Source organism: Amia ocellicauda, chromosome 14 (genome assembly GCF_036373705.1).
Source record: "Amia ocellicauda isolate fAmiCal2 chromosome 14, fAmiCal2.hap1, whole genome shotgun sequence".
NCBI lineage: Eukaryota > Metazoa > Chordata > Actinopteri > Amiiformes > Amiidae > Amia > Amia ocellicauda.
The window spans coordinates 4,618,565-4,636,729 of NC_089863.1; the positions used below are offsets into that span (position 1 = coordinate 4,618,565).

Sequence of the window (18,165 nt, forward strand, 5' to 3'; positions counted from 1 at the left end):
TGCATGTATGTATGAAGTTATTGTCATGATGATTTCAATGATCAAATCCTATGCATTTAGTCTAGTTTCGTCAAAAGACGTCGATTAAGGTGAAGTCTTGTGTCTGCGTGCAAACAGACTACGAGTCCACTGCGCAGTATGTGCGGGTCACAATACAATCCTTTCGAGCCCGTACAGATTGGGATGTTTTCATGCTAAATGTACTCGGTGCATCTTCAACAGCAGCAAAGGTCAACAGCGCTGTTGAAAATGTTGATACGCAGAAGCGTCCACCACGTGAGATGACTGATGCAGGTGTGACCGTAGAGATCGTGGTGGGTGTGGTAACGTGGCCGAGTGGTCTAAGGCGCTTCATTTAAGCTCCAGTCTCTTTGGAGGCGTGGGTTGGAATCCCACCGTTGCCAACTTCCTTTAGCCATTAAAGTCATGGTGCTTGCCTAGTTGCACCTCGTCGTTCCATATCACACGTTACTTTTCTGGACATGTACTTTGCATGTCAACGGGGAGCGCTCTCGGCAGACGAGGTGGCCGAGTGGTTAAGGCGATGGACTGCTAATCCATTGTGCTGTGCACGCGTGGGTTCGGATACCATACTCTTCGGATCACGGCAGCCTTTTACAGAAGAGCAATGATTGCTGCCTCAATAAAGTGTTCATCTCTTTCCATTACGTTGCAATCCTGTTCCGTCCTGTCTCAAAATGTTGTCATTACCCTCGAGTGGAATATCCGGGGTGGCGGTGTGCATGGTGGGAGATGGCCTGCGAGGGTGCAGGGCGTGTCTGCTTGCTTTGGGTCTTGGGTGGGGGCTGGTGTGGCTGAAATGCCAGCGCTGAATTTTTGGTCCTGGGGCGAGGTATATGAGAAAAGGCCCCACTATCAAGATTTCAAGTGACCACACCACCCTCAATCAATTCCCCGCAAAGCCCAAGTTACTGGTGGGCACTTCAGCAGCCAAAGAGCCACACCTTGGAGCAATTAGAAGATGGAATGAAACGAAAGCAATGACATTAAGATCTACACCTCCATAAAACAACAGGCAAAGCTCTCACCCTTGGGGAAGGTGCACGTACAGCCCAGATAGCATCAGGAATGTAAAGTTCATGTTTCGGACGGTGTTAATGAGCTCTTCTAATCTCTCATTTATATTACATTTATCATTCGCTTCTCTCTATTCAATATGGTTGTGTATTATGGTTGGCATTATATTGCCTTTTATTTTGTGTTTTGATTTGCTTTCACCTCATTGTCTCATTTCTTATTCCCAACTGTTATTATTAAGCTTGCACGTGTGCCTTATTATCATTTGTTTTCGTTTGAGGGAATCACCGCCGCACAACACCCCTGGGTCCACCTGCACTCCATCACCAAGCGTTCCTCGGGTACTTGGGCCATAAGTAATGAACGTCAGGTGTGCGTCTGTGTGTTTCTGCTCCCAGGTTGCGTGCGCCGCTTTTCCATCCACGACCCCAGTCTTGACCCTGCATCTACGAAACACTGCATTAAGATCCTGTGTGGCCACATTCACAACTGTATACAGACCACTGTGTGTTTTTGGTTCATTTGGATGCCGCCTGGGAGTCTTGCTGAAACCAAGCAACGTCGTCAACCTGGTCGTTGAAGACGGGCAAAAACACGGCTATTGGCAGCGGTGGGATTTGAACCCACGCCTCCGAAGAGACTGGAGCCTTAATCCAGCGCCTTAGACCGCTCGGCCACGCTACCCGGGGAAGGGCCCTGTCTTACCGCTTTGTATGTCTGGATGTATGTAAGCATGCATGCACGCATACATGCATGCACGCATTCATGTATGTATGAAGTTATTGTCATGATGATTTCAATGATCAAATCCTATGCATTTAATCTAGTTTCGTCAAAAGACGTCGATTAAGGTGAAGTCTTGTGTCTGCGTGCAAACAGACTACGAGTCCACTGCGCAGTATGTGCGGGTCACAATACAATCCTTTCGAGCCCGTACAGATTGGGATGTTTTCATGCTAAATGTACTCGGTGCATCTTCAACAGCAGCAAAGGTCAACAGCGCTGTTGAAAATGTTGATACGCAGAAGCGTCCACCACGTGAGATGACTGATGCAGGTGTGACCGTAGAGATCGTGGTGGGTGTGGTAACGTGGCCGAGTGGTCTTAGGCGCTTCATTTAAGCTCCAGTCTCTTTGGAGGCGTGGGTTGGAATCCCACCGTTGCCAACTTCCTTTAGCCATTAAAGTCATGGTGCTTGCCTAGTTGCACCTCGTCGTTCCATATCACACGTTACTTTTCTGGACATGTACTTTGCATGTCAACGGGGAGCGCTCTCGGCAGACGAGGTGGCCGAGTGGTTAAGGCGATGGACTGCTAATCCATTGTGCTGTGCACGCGTGGGTTCGGATACCATACTCTTCGGATCACGGCAGCCTTTTACAGAAGAGCAATGATTGCTGCCTCAATAAAGTGTTCATCTCTTTCCATTACGTTGCAATCCTGTTCCGTCCTGTCTCAAAATGTTGTCATTACCCTCGAGTGGAATATCCGGGGTGGCGGTGTGCATGGTGGGAGATGGCCTGCGAGGGTGCAGGGCGTGTCTGCTTGCTTTGGGTCTTGGGTGGGGGCTGGTGTGGCTGAAATGCCAGCGCTGAATTTTTGGTCCTGGGGCGAGGTATATGAGAAAAGGCCCCACTATCAAGATTTCAAGTGACCACACCACCCTCAATCAATTCCCCGCAAAGCCCAAGTTACTGGTGGGCACTTCAGCAGCCAAAGAGCCACACCTTGGAGCAAATAGAAGATGGAATGAAACGAAAGCAATGACATTAAGATCTACACCTCCATAAAACAAGAGGCAAAGCTCTCACCCTTGGGGAAGGTGCACGTACAGCCCAGATAGCATCAGGAATGTAAAGTTCATGTTTCGGACGGTGTTAATGAGCTCTTCTAATCTCTCATTTATATTACATTTATCATTCGCTTCTCTCTATTCAATATGGTTGTGTATTATGGTTGGCATTATATTGCCTTTTATTTTGTGTTTTGATTTGCTTTCACCTCATTGTCTCATTTCTTATTCCCAACTGTTATTATTAAGCTTGCACGTGTGCCTTATTATCATTTGTTTTCGTTTGAGGGAATCAGCGCCGCACAACACCCCTGGGTCCACCTGCACTCCATCACCAAGCGTTCCTCGGGTACTTGGGCCATAAGTAATGAACGTCAGGTGTGCGTCTGTGTGTTTCTGCTCCCAGGTTGCGTGCGCCGCTTTTCCATCCACGACCCCAGTCTTGACCCTGCATCTACGAAACACTGCATTAAGATCCTGTGTGGCCACATTCACAACTGTATACAGACCACTGTGTGTTTTTGGTTCATTTGGATGCCGCCTGGGAGTCTTGCTGAAACCAAGCAACGTCGTCAACCTGGTCGTTGAAGACGGGCAAAAACACGGCTATTGGCAGCGGTGGGATTTGAACCCACGCCTCCGAAGAGACTGGAGCCTTAATCCAGCGCCTTAGACCGCTCGGCCACGCTACCCGGGGAAGGACCTTGTCTTACCGCTTTGTATGTCTGGATGTATGTAAGCATGCATGCACGCATACATGCATGCACGCATGCATGTATGTATGAAGTTATTGTCATGATGATTTCAATGATCAAATCCTATGCATTTAGTCTAGTTTCGTCAAAAGACGTCGATTAAGGTGAAGTCTTGTGTCTGCGTGCAAACAGACTACGAGTCCACTGCGCAGTATGTGCGGGTCACAATACAATCCTTTCGAGCCCGTACAGATTGGGATGTTTTCATGCTAAATGTACTCGGTGCATCTTCAACAGCAGCAAAGGTCAACAGCGCTGTTGAAAATGTTGATACGCAGAAGCGTCCACCACGTGAGATGACTGATGCAGGTGTGACCGTAGAGATCGTGGTGGGTGTGGTAACGTGGCCGAGTGGTCTAAGGCGCTTCATTTAAGCTCCAGTCTCTTTGGAGGCGTGGGTTGGAATCCCACCGTTGCCAACTTCCTTTAGCCATTAAAGTCATGGTGCTTGCCTAGTTGCACCTCGTCGTTCCATATCACACGTTACTTTTCTGGACATGTACTTTGCATGTCAACGGGGAGCGCTCTCGGCAGACGAGGTGGCCGAGTGGTTAAGGCGATGGACTGCTAATCCATTGTGCTGTGCACGCGTGGGTTCGGATACCATACTCTTCGGATCACGGCAGCCTTTTACAGAAGAGCAATGATTGCTGCCTCAATAAAGTGTTCATCTCTTTCCATTACGTTGCAATCCTGTTCCGTCCTGTCTCAAAATGTTGTCATTACCCTCGAGTGGAATATCCGGGGTGGCGGTGTGCATGGTGGGAGATGGCCTGCGAGGGTGCAGGGCGTGTCTGCTTGCTTTGGGTCTTGGGTGGGGGCTGGTGTGGCTGAAATGCCAGCGCTGAATTTTTGGTCCTGGGGCGAGGTATATGAGAAAAGGCCCCACTATCAAGATTTCAAGTGACCACACCACCCTCAATCAATTCCCCGCAAAGCCCAAGTTACTGGTGGGCACTTCAGCAGCCAAAGAGCCACACCTTGGAGCAATTAGAAGATGGAATGAAACGAAAGCAATGACATTAAGATCTACACCTCCATAAAACAACAGGCAAAGCTCTCACCCTTGGGGAAGGTGCACGTACAGCCCAGATAGCATCAGGAATGTAAAGTTCATGTTTCGGACGGTGTTAATGAGCTCTTCTAATCTCTCATTTATATTACATTTATCATTCGCTTCTCTCTATTCAATATGGTTGTGTATTATGGTTGGCATTATATTGCCTTTTATTTTGTGTTTTGATTTGCTTTCACCTCATTGTCTCATTTCTTATTCCCAACTGTTATTATTAAGCTTGCACGTGTGCCTTATTATCATTTGTTTTCGTTTGAGGGAATCACCGCCGCACAACACCCCTGGGTCCACCTGCACTCCATCACCAAGCGTTCCTCGGGTACTTGGGCCATAAGTAATGAACGTCAGGTGTGCGTCTGTGTGTTTCTGCTCCCAGGTTGCGTGCGCCGCTTTTCCATCCACGACCCCAGTCTTGACCCTGCATCTACGAAACACTGCATTAAGATCCTGTGTGGCCACATTCACAACTGTATACAGACCACTGTGTGTTTTTGGTTCATTTGGATGCCGCCTGGGAGTCTTGCTGAAACCAAGCAACGTCGTCAACCTGGTCGTTGAAGACGGGCAAAAACACGGCTATTGGCAGCGGTGGGATTTGAACCCACGCCTCCGAAGAGACTGGAGCCTTAATCCAGCGCCTTAGACCGCTCGGCCACGCTACCCGGGGAAGGGCCCTGTCTTACCGCTTTGTATGTCTGGATGTATGTAAGCATGCATGCACGCATACATGCATGCACGCATTCATGTATGTATGAAGTTATTGTCATGATGATTTCAATGATCAAATCCTATGCATTTAATCTAGTTTCGTCAAAAGACGTCGATTAAGGTGAAGTCTTGTGTCTGCGTGCAAACAGACTACGAGTCCACTGCGCAGTATGTGCGGGTCACAATACAATCCTTTCGAGCCCGTACAGATTGGGATGTTTTCATGCTAAATGTACTCGGTGCATCTTCAACAGCAGCAAAGGTCAACAGCGCTGTTGAAAATGTTGATACGCAGAAGCGTCCACCACGTGAGATGACTGATGCAGGTGTGACCGTAGAGATCGTGGTGGGTGTGGTAACGTGGCCGAGTGGTCTTAGGCGCTTCATTTAAGCTCCAGTCTCTTTGGAGGCGTGGGTTGGAATCCCACCGTTGCCAACTTCCTTTAGCCATTAAAGTCATGGTGCTTGCCTAGTTGCACCTCGTCGTTCCATATCACACGTTACTTTTCTGGACATGTACTTTGCATGTCAACGGGGAGCGCTCTCGGCAGACGAGGTGGCCGAGTGGTTAAGGCGATGGACTGCTAATCCATTGTGCTGTGCACGCGTGGGTTCGGATACCATACTCTTCGGATCACGGCAGCCTTTTACAGAAGAGCAATGATTGCTGCCTCAATAAAGTGTTCATCTCTTTCCATTACGTTGCAATCCTGTTCCGTCCTGTCTCAAAATGTTGTCATTACCCTCGAGTGGAATATCCGGGGTGGCGGTGTGCATGGTGGGAGATGGCCTGCGAGGGTGCAGGGCGTGTCTGCTTGCTTTGGGTCTTGGGTGGGGGCTGGTGTGGCTGAAATGCCAGCGCTGAATTTTTGGTCCTGGGGCGAGGTATATGAGAAAAGGCCCCACTATCAAGATTTCAAGTGACCACACCACCCTCAATCAATTCCCCGCAAAGCCCAAGTTACTGGTGGGCACTTCAGCAGCCAAAGAGCCACACCTTGGAGCAATTAGAAGATGGAATGAAACGAAAGCAATGACATTAAGATCTACACCTCCATAAAACAAGAGGCAAAGCTCTCACCCTTGGGGAAGGTGCACGTACAGCCCAGATAGCATCAGGAATGTAAAGTTCATGTTTCGGACGGTGTTAATGAGCTCTTCTAATCTCTCATTTATATTACATTTATCATTCGCTTCTCTCTATTCAATATGGTTGTGTATTATGGTTGGCATTATATTGCCTTTTATTTTGTGTTTTGATTTGCTTTCACCTCATTGTCTCATTTCTTATTCCCAACTGTTATTATTAAGCTTGCACGTGTGCCTTATTATCATTTGTTTTCGTTTGAGGGAATCAGCGCCGCACAACACCCCTGGGTCCACCTGCACTCCATCACCAAGCGTTCCTCGGGTACTTGGGCCATAAGTAATGAACATCAGGTGTGCGTCTGTGTGTTTCTGCTCCCAGGTTGCGTGCGCCGCTTTTCCATCCACGACCCCAGTCTTGACCCTGCATCTACGAAACACTGCATTAAGATCCTGTGTGGCCACATTCACAACTGTATACAGACCACTGTGTGTTTTTGGTTCATTTGGATGCCGCCTGGGAGTCTTGCTGAAACCAAGCAACGTCGTCAACCTGGTCGTTGAAGACGGGCAAAAACACGGCTATTGGCAGCGGTGGGATTTGAACCCACGCCTCCGAAGAGACTGGAGCCTTAATCCAGCGCCTTAGACCGCTCGGCCACGCTACCCGGGGAAGGGCCCTGTCTTACCGCTTTGTATGTCTGGATGTATGTAAGCATGCATGCACGCATACATGCATGCACGCATGCATGTATGTATGAAGTTATTGTCATGATGATTTCAATGATCAAATCCTATGCATTTAATCTAGTTTCGTCAAAAGACGTCGATTAAGGTGAAGTCTTGTGTCTGCGTGCAAACAGAATACAAGTCCACTGCGCAGTATGTGCGGGTCACAATACAATCCTTTCGAGCCCGTACAGATTGGGATGTTTTCATGCTAAATGTACTCGGTGCATCTTCAACAGCAGCAAAGGTCAACAGCGCTGTTGAAAATGTTGATACGCAGAAGCGTCCACCACGTGAGATGACTGATGCAGGTGTGACCGTAGCCGTCGTGGCGGGTGTGGTAACGTGGCCGAGTGGTCTAAGGCGCTTCATTTAAGCTCCAGTCTCTTTGGAGGCGTGGGTTGGAATCCCACCGTTGCCAACTTCCTTTAGCCATTAAAGTCATGGTGCTTTCCTAGTTGCACCTCGTCGTTCCATTTCACACGTTACTTTTCTGGACATGTACTTTGCATGTCAACGGGGATTGCTCTCGGCAGACGAGGTGGCCGAGTGGTTAAGGCGATGGACTGCTAATCCATTGTGCTGTGCACGCGTGGGTTTGGATACCATACTCTTCGGATCACGGCAGCCTTTTACAGAAGAGCAATGATTGCTGCCTCAATAAAGTGTTCATCTCTTTCCATTACGTTGCAATCCTGTTCCGTCCTGTCTCAAAATGTTGTCATTACCCTAGAGTGGAATATCCGGGGTGGCGGTGTGCATGGTGGGAGATGGCCTGCGAGGGTGCAGGGCGTGTCTGCTTGCTTTGGGTCTTGGGTGGGGGCTGGTGTGGCTGAAATGCCAGCGCTGAATTTTTGGTCCTGGGGCGAGGTATATGAGAAAAGGCCCCACTATCAAGATTTCAAGTAACCACACCACCCTCAATCAATTCCCCGCAAAGCCCAAGTTACTGGTGGGCACTTCAGCAGCCAAAGAACACACCTTGGAGCAATTAGAAGATGGAATGAAACGAAAGCAATGGGAGTCTTGCTGAAACCAAGCAACGTCGTCAACCTGGTCGTTGAAGACGGGCAAAAACATGGCTATTGGCAGCGGTGGGATTTGAACCCACGCCTCCGAAGAGACTGGAGCCTAAATCCAGCGCCTTAGACCGCTCGGCCACGCTACCCGGGGAAGGACCTTGTCTTACCGCTTTGTATGTCTGGATGTATGTAAGCATGCATGCACGCATACATGCATGCACGCATGCATGTATGTATGAAGTTATTGTCATGATGATTTCAATGATCAAATCCTATGCATTTAATCTAGTTTCGTCAAAAGACGTCGATTAAGGTGAAGTCTTGTGTCTGCGTGCAAACAGAATACGAGTCCACTGCGCAGTATGTGCGGGTCACAATACAATCCTTTCGAGCCCGTACAGATTGGGATGTTTCATGCTAAATGTACTCGGTGCATCTTCAACAGCAGCAAAGGTCAACAGCGCTGTTGAAAATGTTGATACGCAGAAGCGTCCACCACGTGAGATGACTGATGCAGGTGTGACCGTAGCCGTCGTGGCGGGTGTGGTAACGTGGCCGAGTGGTCTAAGGCGCTTCATTTAAGCTCCAGTCTCTTTGGAGGCGTGGGTTGGAATCCCACCGTTGCCAACTTCCTTTAGCCATTAAAGTCATGGTGCTTTCCTAGTTGCACCTCGTCGTTCCATTTCACACGTTACTTTTCTGGACATGTACTTTGCATGTCAACGGGGAGCGCTCTCGGCAGACGAGGTGGCCGAGTGGTTAAGGCGATGGACTGCTAATCCATTGTGCTGTGCACGCGTGGGTTTGGATACCATACTCTTCGGATCACGGCAGCCTTTTACAGAAGAGCAATGATTGCTGCCTCAATAAAGTGTTCATCTCTTTCCATTACGTTGCAATCCTGTTCCGTCCTGTCTCAAAATGTTGTCATTACCCTAGAGTGGAATATCCGGGGTGGCGGTGTGCATGGTGGGAGATGGCCTGCGAGGGTGCAGGGCGTGTCTGCTTGCTTTGGGTCTTGGGTGGGGGCTGGTGTGGCTGAAATGCCAGCGCTGAATTTTTGGTCCTGGGGCGAGGTATATGAGAAAAGGCCCCACTATCAAGATTTCAAGTAACCACACCACCCTCAATCAATTCCCCGCAAAGCCCAAGTTACTGGTGGGCACTTCAGCAGCCAAAGAACACACCTTGGAGCAATTAGAAGATGGAATGAAACGAAAGCAATGGGAGTCTTGCTGAAACCAAGCAACGTCGTCAACCTGGTCGTTGAAGACGGGCAAAAACATGGCTATTGGCAGCGGTGGGATTTGAACCCACGCCTCCGAAGAGACTGGAGCCTAAATCCAGCGCCTTAGACCGCTCGGCCACGCTACCCGGGGAAGGACCTTGTCTTACCGCTTTGTATGTCTGGATGTATGTAAGCATGCATGCACGCATACATGCATGCACGCATGCATGTATGTATGAAGTTATTGTCATGATGATTTCAATGATCAAATCCTATGCATTTAATCTAGTTTCGTCAAAAGACGTCGATTAAGGTGAAGTCTTGTGTCTGCGTGCAAACAGAATACAAGTCCACTGCGCAGTATGTGCGGGTCACAATACAATCCTTTCGAGCCCGTACAGATTGGGATGTTTTCATGCTAAATGTACTCGGTGCATCTTCAACAGCAGCAAAGGTCAACAGCGCTGTTGAAAATGTTGATACGCAGAAGCGTCCACCACGTGAGATGACTGATGCAGGTGTGACCGTAGCCGTCGTGGCGGGTGTGGTAACGTGGCCGAGTGGTCTAAGGCGCTTCATTTAAGCTCCAGTCTCTTTGGAGGCGTGGGTTGGAATCCCACCGTTGCCAACTTCCTTTAGCCATTAAAGTCATGGTGCTTTCCTAGTTGCACCTCGTCGTTCCATTTCACACGTTACTTTTCTGGACATGTACTTTGCATGTCAACGGGGATTGCTCTCGGCAGACGAGGTGGCCGAGTGGTTAAGGCGATGGACTGCTAATCCATTGTGCTGTGCACGCGTGGGTTTGGATACCATACTCTTCGGATCACGGCAGCCTTTTACAGAAGAGCAATGATTGCTGCCTCAATAAAGTGTTCATCTCTTTCCATTACGTTGCAATCCTGTTCCGTCCTGTCTCAAAATGTTGTCATTACCCTAGAGTGGAATATCCGGGGTGGCGGTGTGCATGGTGGGAGATGGCCTGCGAGGGTGCAGGGCGTGTCTGCTTGCTTTGGGTCTTGGGTGGGGGCTGGTGTGGCTGAAATGCCAGCGCTGAATTTTTGGTCCTGGGGCGAGGTATATGAGAAAAGGCCCCACTATCAAGATTTCAAGTAACCACACCACCCTCAATCAATTCCCCGCAAAGCCCAAGTTACTGGTGGGCACTTCAGCAGCCAAAGAACACACCTTGGAGCAATTAGAAGATGGAATGAAACGAAAGCAATGGGAGTCTTGCTGAAACCAAGCAACGTCGTCAACCTGGTCGTTGAAGACGGGCAAAAACATGGCTATTGGCAGCGGTGGGATTTGAACCCACGCCTCCGAAGAGACTGGAGCCTAAATCCAGCGCCTTAGACCGCTCGGCCACGCTACCCGGGGAAGGACCTTGTCTTACCGCTTTGTATGTCTGGATGTATGTAAGCATGCATGCACGCATACATGCATGCACGCATGCATGTATGTATGAAGTTATTGTCATGATGATTTCAATGATCAAATCCTATGCATTTAATCTAGTTTCGTCAAAAGACGTCGATTAAGGTGAAGTCTTGTGTCTGCGTGCAAACAGAATACGAGTCCACTGCGCAGTATGTGCGGGTCACAATACAATCCTTTCGAGCCCGTACAGATTGGGATGTTTCATGCTAAATGTACTCGGTGCATCTTCAACAGCAGCAAAGGTCAACAGCGCTGTTGAAAATGTTGATACGCAGAAGCGTCCACCACGTGAGATGACTGATGCAGGTGTGACCGTAGCCGTCGTGGCGGGTGTGGTAACGTGGCCGAGTGGTCTAAGGCGCTTCATTTAAGCTCCAGTCTCTTTGGAGGCGTGGGTTGGAATCCCACCGTTGCCAACTTCCTTTAGCCATTAAAGTCATGGTGCTTTCCTAGTTGCACCTCGTCGTTCCATTTCACACGTTACTTTTCTGGACATGTACTTTGCATGTCAACGGGGAGCGCTCTCGGCAGACGAGGTGGCCGAGTGGTTAAGGCGATGGACTGCTAATCCATTGTGCTGTGCACGCGTGGGTTTGGATACCATACTCTTCGGATCACGGCAGCCTTTTACAGAAGAGCAATGATTGCTGCCTCAATAAAGTGTTCATCTCTTTCCATTACGTTGCAATCCTGTTCCGTCCTGTCTCAAAATGTTGTCATTACCCTAGAGTGGAATATCCGGGGTGGCGGTGTGCATGGTGGGAGATGGCCTGCGAGGGTGCAGGGCGTGTCTGCTTGCTTTGGGTCTTGGGTGGGGGCTGGTGTGGCTGAAATGCCAGCGCTGAATTTTTGGTCCTGGGGCGAGGTATATGAGAAAAGGCCCCACTATCAAGATTTCAAGTAACCACACCACCCTCAATCAATTCCCCGCAAAGCCCAAGTTACTGGTGGGCACTTCAGCAGCCAAAGAACACACCTTGGAGCAATTAGAAGATGGAATGAAACGAAAGCAATGGGAGTCTTGCTGAAACCAAGCAACGTCGTCAACCTGGTCGTTGAAGACGGGCAAAAACATGGCTATTGGCAGCGGTGGGATTTGAACCCACGCCTCCGAAGAGACTGGAGCCTAAATCCAGCGCCTTAGACCGCTCGGCCACGCTACCCGGGGAAGGACCTTGTCTTACCGCTTTGTATGTCTGGATGTATGTAAGCATGCATGCACGCATACATGCATGCACGCATGCATGTATGTATGAAGTTATTGTCATGATGATTTCAATGATCAAATCCTATGCATTTAATCTAGTTTCGTCAAAAGACGTCGATTAAGGTGAAGTCTTGTGTCTGCGTGCAAACAGAATACGAGTCCACTGCGCAGTATGTGCGGGTCACAATACAATCCTTTCGAGCCCGTACAGATTGGGATGTTTTCATGCTAAATGTACTCGGTGCATCTTCAACAGCAGCAAAGGTCAACAGCGCTGTTGAAAATGTTGATACGCAGAAGCGTCCACCACGTGAGATGACTGATGCAGGTGTGACCGTAGCCGTCGTGGCGGGTGTGGTAACGTGGCCGAGTGGTCTAAGGCGCTTCATTTAAGCTCCAGTCTCTTTGGAGGCGTGGGTTGGAATCCCACCGTTGCCAACTTCCTTTAGCCATTAAAGTCATGGTGCTTTCCTAGTTGCACCTCGTCGTTCCATTTCACACGTTACTTTTCTGGACATGTACTTTGCATGTCAACGGGGAGCGCTCTCGGCAGACGAGGTGGCCGAGTGGTTAAGGCGATGGACTGCTAATCCATTGTGCTGTGCACGCGTGGGTTTGGATACCATACTCTTCGGATCACGGCAGCCTTTTACAGAAGAGCAATGATTGCTGCCTCAATAAAGTGTTCATCTCTTTCCATTACGTTGCAATCCTGTTCCGTCCTGTCTCAAAATGTTGTCATTACCCTAGAGTGGAATATCCGGGGTGGCGGTGTGCATGGTGGGAGATGGCCTGCGAGGGTGCAGGGCGTGTCTGCTTGCTTTGGGTCTTGGGTGGGGGCTGGTGTGGCTGAAATGCCAGCGCTGAATTTTTGGTCCTGGGGCGAGGTATATGAGAAAAGGCCCCACTATCAAGATTTCAAGTAACCACACCACCCTCAATCAATTCCCCGCAAAGCCCAAGTTACTGGTGGGCACTTCAGCAGCCAAAGAGCCACACCTTGGAGCAATTAGAAGATGGAATGAAACGAAAGCAATGACATTAAGATCTACACCTCCATAAAACAAGAGGCAAAGCTCTCACCCTTGGGGAAGGTGCACGTACAGCCCAGATAGCATCAGGAATGTAAAGTTCATGTTTCGGACGGTGTTAATGAGCTCTTCTAATCTCTCATTTATATTACATTTATCATTCGCTTCTCTCTATTCAATATGGTTGTGTATTATGGTTGGCATTATATTGCCTTTTATTTTGTGTTTTGATTTGCTTTCACCTCATTGTCTCATTTCTTATTCCCAACTGTTATTATTAAGCTTGCACGTGTGCCTTATTATCATTTGTTTTCGTTTGAGGGAATCAGCGCCGCACAACACCCCTGGGTCCACCTGCACTCCATCACCAAGCGTTCCTCGGGTACTTGGGCCATAAGTAATGAACGTCAGGTGTGCGTCTGTGTGTTTCTGCTCCCAGGTTGCGTGCGCCGCTTTTCCATCCACGACCCCAGTCTTGACCCTGCATCTACGAAACACTGCATTAAGATCCTGTGTGGCCACATTCACAACTGTATACAGACCACTGTGTGTTTTTGGTTCATTTGGATGCCGCCTGGGAGTCTTGCTGAAACCAAGCAACGTCGTCAACCTGGTCGTTGAAGACGGGCAAAAACACGGCTATTGGCAGCGGTGGGATTTGAACCCACGCCTCCGAAGAGACTGGAGCCTTAATCCAGCGCCTTAGACCGCTCGGCCACGCTACCCGGGGAAGGACCTTGTCTTACCGCTTTGTATGTCTGGATGTATGTAAGCATGCATGCACGCATACATGTATGCACGCATGCATGTATGTATGAAGTTATTGTCATGATGATTTCAATGATCAAATCCTATGCATTTAGTCTAGTTTCGTCAAAAGACGTCGATTAAGGTGAAGTCTTGTGTCTGCGTGCAAACAGACTACGAGTCCACTGCGCAGTATGTGCGGGTCACAATACAATCCTTTCGAGCCCGTACAGATTGGGATGTTTTCATGCTAAATGTACTCGGTGCATCTTCAACAGCAGCAAAGGTCAACAGCGCTGTTGAAAATGTTGATACGCAGAAGCGTCCACCACGTGAGATGACTGATGCAGGTGTGACCGTAGAGATCGTGGTGGGTGTGGTAACGTGGCCGAGTGGTCTAAGGCGCTTCATTTAAGCTCCAGTCTCTTTGGAGGCGTGGGTTGGAATCCCACCGTTGCCAACTTCCTTTAGCCATTAAAGTCATGGTGCTTGCCTAGTTGCACCTCGTCGTTCCATATCACACGTTACTTTTCTGGACATGTACTTTGCATGTCAACGGGGAGCGCTCTCGGCAGACGAGGTGGCCGAGTGGTTAAGGCGATGGACTGCTAATCCATTGTGCTGTGCACGCGTGGGTTCGGATACCATACTCTTCGGATCACGGCAGCCTTTTACAGAAGAGCAATGATTGCTGCCTCAATAAAGTGTTCATCTCTTTCCATTACGTTGCAATCCTGTTCCGTCCTGTCTCAAAATGTTGTCATTACCCTCGAGTGGAATATCCGGGGTGGCGGTGTGCATGGTGGGAGATGGCCTGCGAGGGTGCAGGGCGTGTCTGCTTGCTTTGGGTCTTGGGTGGGGGCTGGTGTGGCTGAAATGCCAGCGCTGAATTTTTGGTCCTGGGGCGAGGTATATGAGAAAAGGCCCCACTATCAAGATTTCAAGTGACCACACCACCCTCAATCAATTCCCCGCAAAGCCCAAGTTACTGGTGGGCACTTCAGCAGCCAAAGAGCCACACCTTGGAGCAATTAGAAGATGGAATGAAACGAAAGCAATGACATTAAGATCTACACCTCCATAAAACAACAGGCAAAGCTCTCACCCTTGGGGAAGGTGCACGTACAGCCCAGATAGCATCAGGAATGTAAAGTTCATGTTTCGGACGGTGTTAATGAGCTCTTCTAATCTCTCATTTATATTACATTTATCATTCGCTTCTCTCTATTCAATATGGTTGTGTATTATGGTTGGCATTATATTGCCTTTTATTTTGTGTTTTGATTTGCTTTCACCTCATTGTCTCATTTCTTATTCCCAACTGTTATTATTAAGCTTGCACGTGTGCCTTATTATCATTTGTTTTCGTTTGAGGGAATCACCGCCGCACAACACCCCTGGGTCCACCTGCACTCCATCACCAAGCGTTCCTCGGGTACTTGGGCCATAAGTAATGAACGTCAGGTGTGCGTCTGTGTGTTTCTGCTCCCAGGTTGCGTGCGCCGCTTTTCCATCCACGACCCCAGTCTTGACCCTGCATCTACGAAACACTGCATTAAGATCCTGTGTGGCCACATTCACAACTGTATACAGACCACTGTGTGTTTTTGGTTCATTTGGATGCCGCCTGGGAGTCTTGCTGAAACCAAGCAACGTCGTCAACCTGGTCGTTGAAGACGGGCAAAAACACGGCTATTGGCAGCGGTGGGATTTGAACCCACGCCTCCGAAGAGACTAGAGCCTTAATCCAGCGCCTTAGACCGCTCGGCCACGCTACCCGGGGAAGGGCCCTGTCTTACCGCTTTGTATGTCTGGATGTATGTAAGCATGCATGCACGCATACATGCATGCACGCATTCATGTATGTATGAAGTTATTGTCATGATGATTTCAATGATCAAATCCTATGCATTTAATCTAGTTTCGTCAAAAGACGTCGATTAAGGTGAAGTCTTGTGTCTGCGTGCAAACAGACTACGAGTCCACTGCGCAGTATGTGCGGGTCACAATACAATCCTTTCGAGCCCGTACAGATTGGGATGTTTTCATGCTAAATGTACTCGGTGCATCTTCAACAGCTGCAAAGGTCAACAGCGCTGTTGAAAATGTTGATACCCAGAAGCGTCCACCACGTGAGATGACTGATGCAGGTGTGACCGTAGACGTCGTGGTGGGTGTGGTAACGTGGCCGAGTGGTCTAAGGCGCTTCATTTAAGCTCCAGTCTCTTTGGAGGCGTGGGTTGGAATCCCACCGTTGCCAACTTCTTTTAGCCATTAAAGTCATGGTGCTTTCCTAGTTGCACCTCGTCGTTCCATTTCACACGTTACTTTTCTGGACATGTACTTTGCATGTCAACGGGGAGCACTCTCGGCAGACGAGGTGGCCGAGTGGTTAAGGTGATGGACTGCTAATCCATTGTGCTGTGCACGCGTGGGTTCGGATACCATCCTCTTCGGATCACGGCAGCCTTTTACAGAAGAGCAATGATTGCTGCCTCAATAAAGTGTTCATCTCTTTCCATTACGTTGCAATCCTGTTCCGTCCTGTCTCAAAATGTTGTCATTACCCTCGAGTGGAATATCCGGGGTGGCGGTGTGCATGGTGGGAGATGGCCTGCGAGGGTGCAGGGCGTGTCTGCTTGCTTTGGGTCTTGGGTGGGGGCTGGTGTGGCTGAAATGCCAGCGCTGAATTTTTGGTCCTGGGGCGAGGTATATGAGAAAAGGCCCCACTATCAAGATTTCAAGTGACCACACCACCCTCAATCAATTCCCCGCAAAGCCCAAGTTACTGGTGGGCACTTCAGCAGCCAAAGAGCCACACCTTGGAGCAATTAGAAGATGGAATGAAACGAAAGCAATGACATTAAGATCTACACCTCCATAAAACAAGAGGCAAAGCTCTCACCCTTGGGGAAGGTGCACGTACAGCCCAGATAGCATCAGGAATGTAAAGTTCATGTTTCGGACGGTGTTAATGAGCTCTTCTAATCTCTCATTTATATTACATTTATCATTCGCTTCTCTCTATTCAATATGGTTGTGTATTATGGTTGGCATTATATTGCCTTTTATTTTGTGTTTTGATTTGCTTTCACCTCATTGTCTCATTTCTTATTCCCAACTGTTATTATTAAGCTTGCACGTGTGCCTTATTATCATTTGTTTTCGTTTGAGGGAATCAGCGCCGCACAACACCCCTGGGTCCACCTGCACTCCATCACCAAGCGTTCCTCGGGTACTTGGGCCATAAGTAATGAACGTCAGGTGTGCGTCTGTGTGTTTCTGCTCCCAGGTTGCGTGCGCCGCTTTTCCATCCACGACCCCAGTCTTGACCCTGCATCTACGAAACACTGCATTAAGATCCTGTGTGGCCACATTCACAACTGTATACAGACCACTGTGTGTTTTTGGTTCATTTGGATGCCGCCTGGGAGTCTTGCTGAAACCAAGCAACGTCGTCAACCTGGTCGTTGAAGACGGGCAAAAACACGGCTATTGGCAGCGGTGGGATTTGAACCCACGCCTCCGAAGAGACTGGAGCCTTAATCCAGCGCCTTAGACCGCTCGGCCACGCTACCCGGGGAAGGACCTTGTCTTACCGCTTTGTATGTCTGGATGTATGTAAGCATGCATGCACGCATACATGCATGCACGCATGCATGTATGTATGAAGTTATTGTCATGATGATTTCAATGATCAAATCCTATGCATTTAGTCTAGTTTCGTCAAAAGACGTCGATTAAGGTGAAGTCTTGTGTCTGCGTGCAAACAGACTACGAGTCCACTGCGCAGTATGTGCGGGTCACAATACAATCCTTTCGAGCCCGTACAGATTGGGATGTTTTCATGCTAAATGTACTCGGTGCATCTTCAACAGCAGCAAAGGTCAACAGCGCTGTTGAAAATGTTGATACGCAGAAGCGTCCACCACGTGAGATGACTGATGCAGGTGTGACCGTAGAGATCGTGGTGGGTGTGGTAACGTGGCCGAGTGGTCTAAGGCGCTTCATTTAAGCTCCAGTCTCTTTGGAGGCGTGGGTTGGAATCCCACCGTTGCCAACTTCCTTTAGCCATTAAAGTCATGGTGCTTGCCTAGTTGCACCTCGTCGTTCCATATCACACGTTACTTTTCTGGACATGTACTTTGCATGTCAACGGGGAGCGCTCTCGGCAGACGAGGTGGCCGAGTGGTTAAGGCGATGGACTGCTAATCCATTGTGCTGTGCACGCGTGGGTTCGGATACCATACTCTTCGGATCACGGCAGCCTTTTACAGATGAGCAATGATTGCTGCCTCAATAAAGTG

The 18,165-nt window shown here is 49.0% G+C and overlaps 11 non-coding genes across 11 annotated transcripts; all 11 read right to left on the reverse strand.

The window, feature by feature from the left end:
- Positions 1–1,640: 1,640 nt before the first annotated feature.
- trnal-aag (transfer RNA leucine (anticodon AAG)) lies at positions 1,641–1,722 on the reverse strand. Its single transcript has one exon. It is a non-coding gene; the product is annotated as a tRNA-Leu (tRNA).
- A 1,718-nt stretch (positions 1,723–3,440) lies between these two features.
- On the reverse strand, positions 3,441–3,522 carry trnal-aag (transfer RNA leucine (anticodon AAG)). The gene has a single exon. It is a non-coding gene; the product is annotated as a tRNA-Leu (tRNA).
- A 1,718-nt stretch (positions 3,523–5,240) lies between these two features.
- Positions 5,241–5,322, reverse strand: trnal-aag (transfer RNA leucine (anticodon AAG)). Its single transcript has one exon. It is a non-coding gene; the product is annotated as a tRNA-Leu (tRNA).
- Positions 5,323–7,040: 1,718 nt separating this feature from the next.
- Positions 7,041–7,122, reverse strand: trnal-aag (transfer RNA leucine (anticodon AAG)). The gene has a single exon. It is a non-coding gene; the product is annotated as a tRNA-Leu (tRNA).
- A 1,147-nt stretch (positions 7,123–8,269) lies between these two features.
- On the reverse strand, positions 8,270–8,351 carry trnal-uag (transfer RNA leucine (anticodon UAG)). The gene has a single exon. It is a non-coding gene; the product is annotated as a tRNA-Leu (tRNA).
- Positions 8,352–9,497: 1,146 nt separating this feature from the next.
- trnal-uag (transfer RNA leucine (anticodon UAG)) lies at positions 9,498–9,579 on the reverse strand. Its single transcript has one exon. It is a non-coding gene; the product is annotated as a tRNA-Leu (tRNA).
- Positions 9,580–10,726: 1,147 nt separating this feature from the next.
- trnal-uag (transfer RNA leucine (anticodon UAG)) lies at positions 10,727–10,808 on the reverse strand. Its single transcript has one exon. It is a non-coding gene; the product is annotated as a tRNA-Leu (tRNA).
- A 1,146-nt stretch (positions 10,809–11,954) lies between these two features.
- trnal-uag (transfer RNA leucine (anticodon UAG)) lies at positions 11,955–12,036 on the reverse strand. The gene has a single exon. It is a non-coding gene; the product is annotated as a tRNA-Leu (tRNA).
- A 1,718-nt stretch (positions 12,037–13,754) lies between these two features.
- On the reverse strand, positions 13,755–13,836 carry trnal-aag (transfer RNA leucine (anticodon AAG)). Its single transcript has one exon. It is a non-coding gene; the product is annotated as a tRNA-Leu (tRNA).
- A 1,718-nt stretch (positions 13,837–15,554) lies between these two features.
- trnal-aag (transfer RNA leucine (anticodon AAG)) lies at positions 15,555–15,636 on the reverse strand. Its single transcript has one exon. It is a non-coding gene; the product is annotated as a tRNA-Leu (tRNA).
- A 1,718-nt stretch (positions 15,637–17,354) lies between these two features.
- Positions 17,355–17,436, reverse strand: trnal-aag (transfer RNA leucine (anticodon AAG)). Its single transcript has one exon. It is a non-coding gene; the product is annotated as a tRNA-Leu (tRNA).
- Between the last annotated feature and the right edge of the window lie 729 nt (positions 17,437–18,165).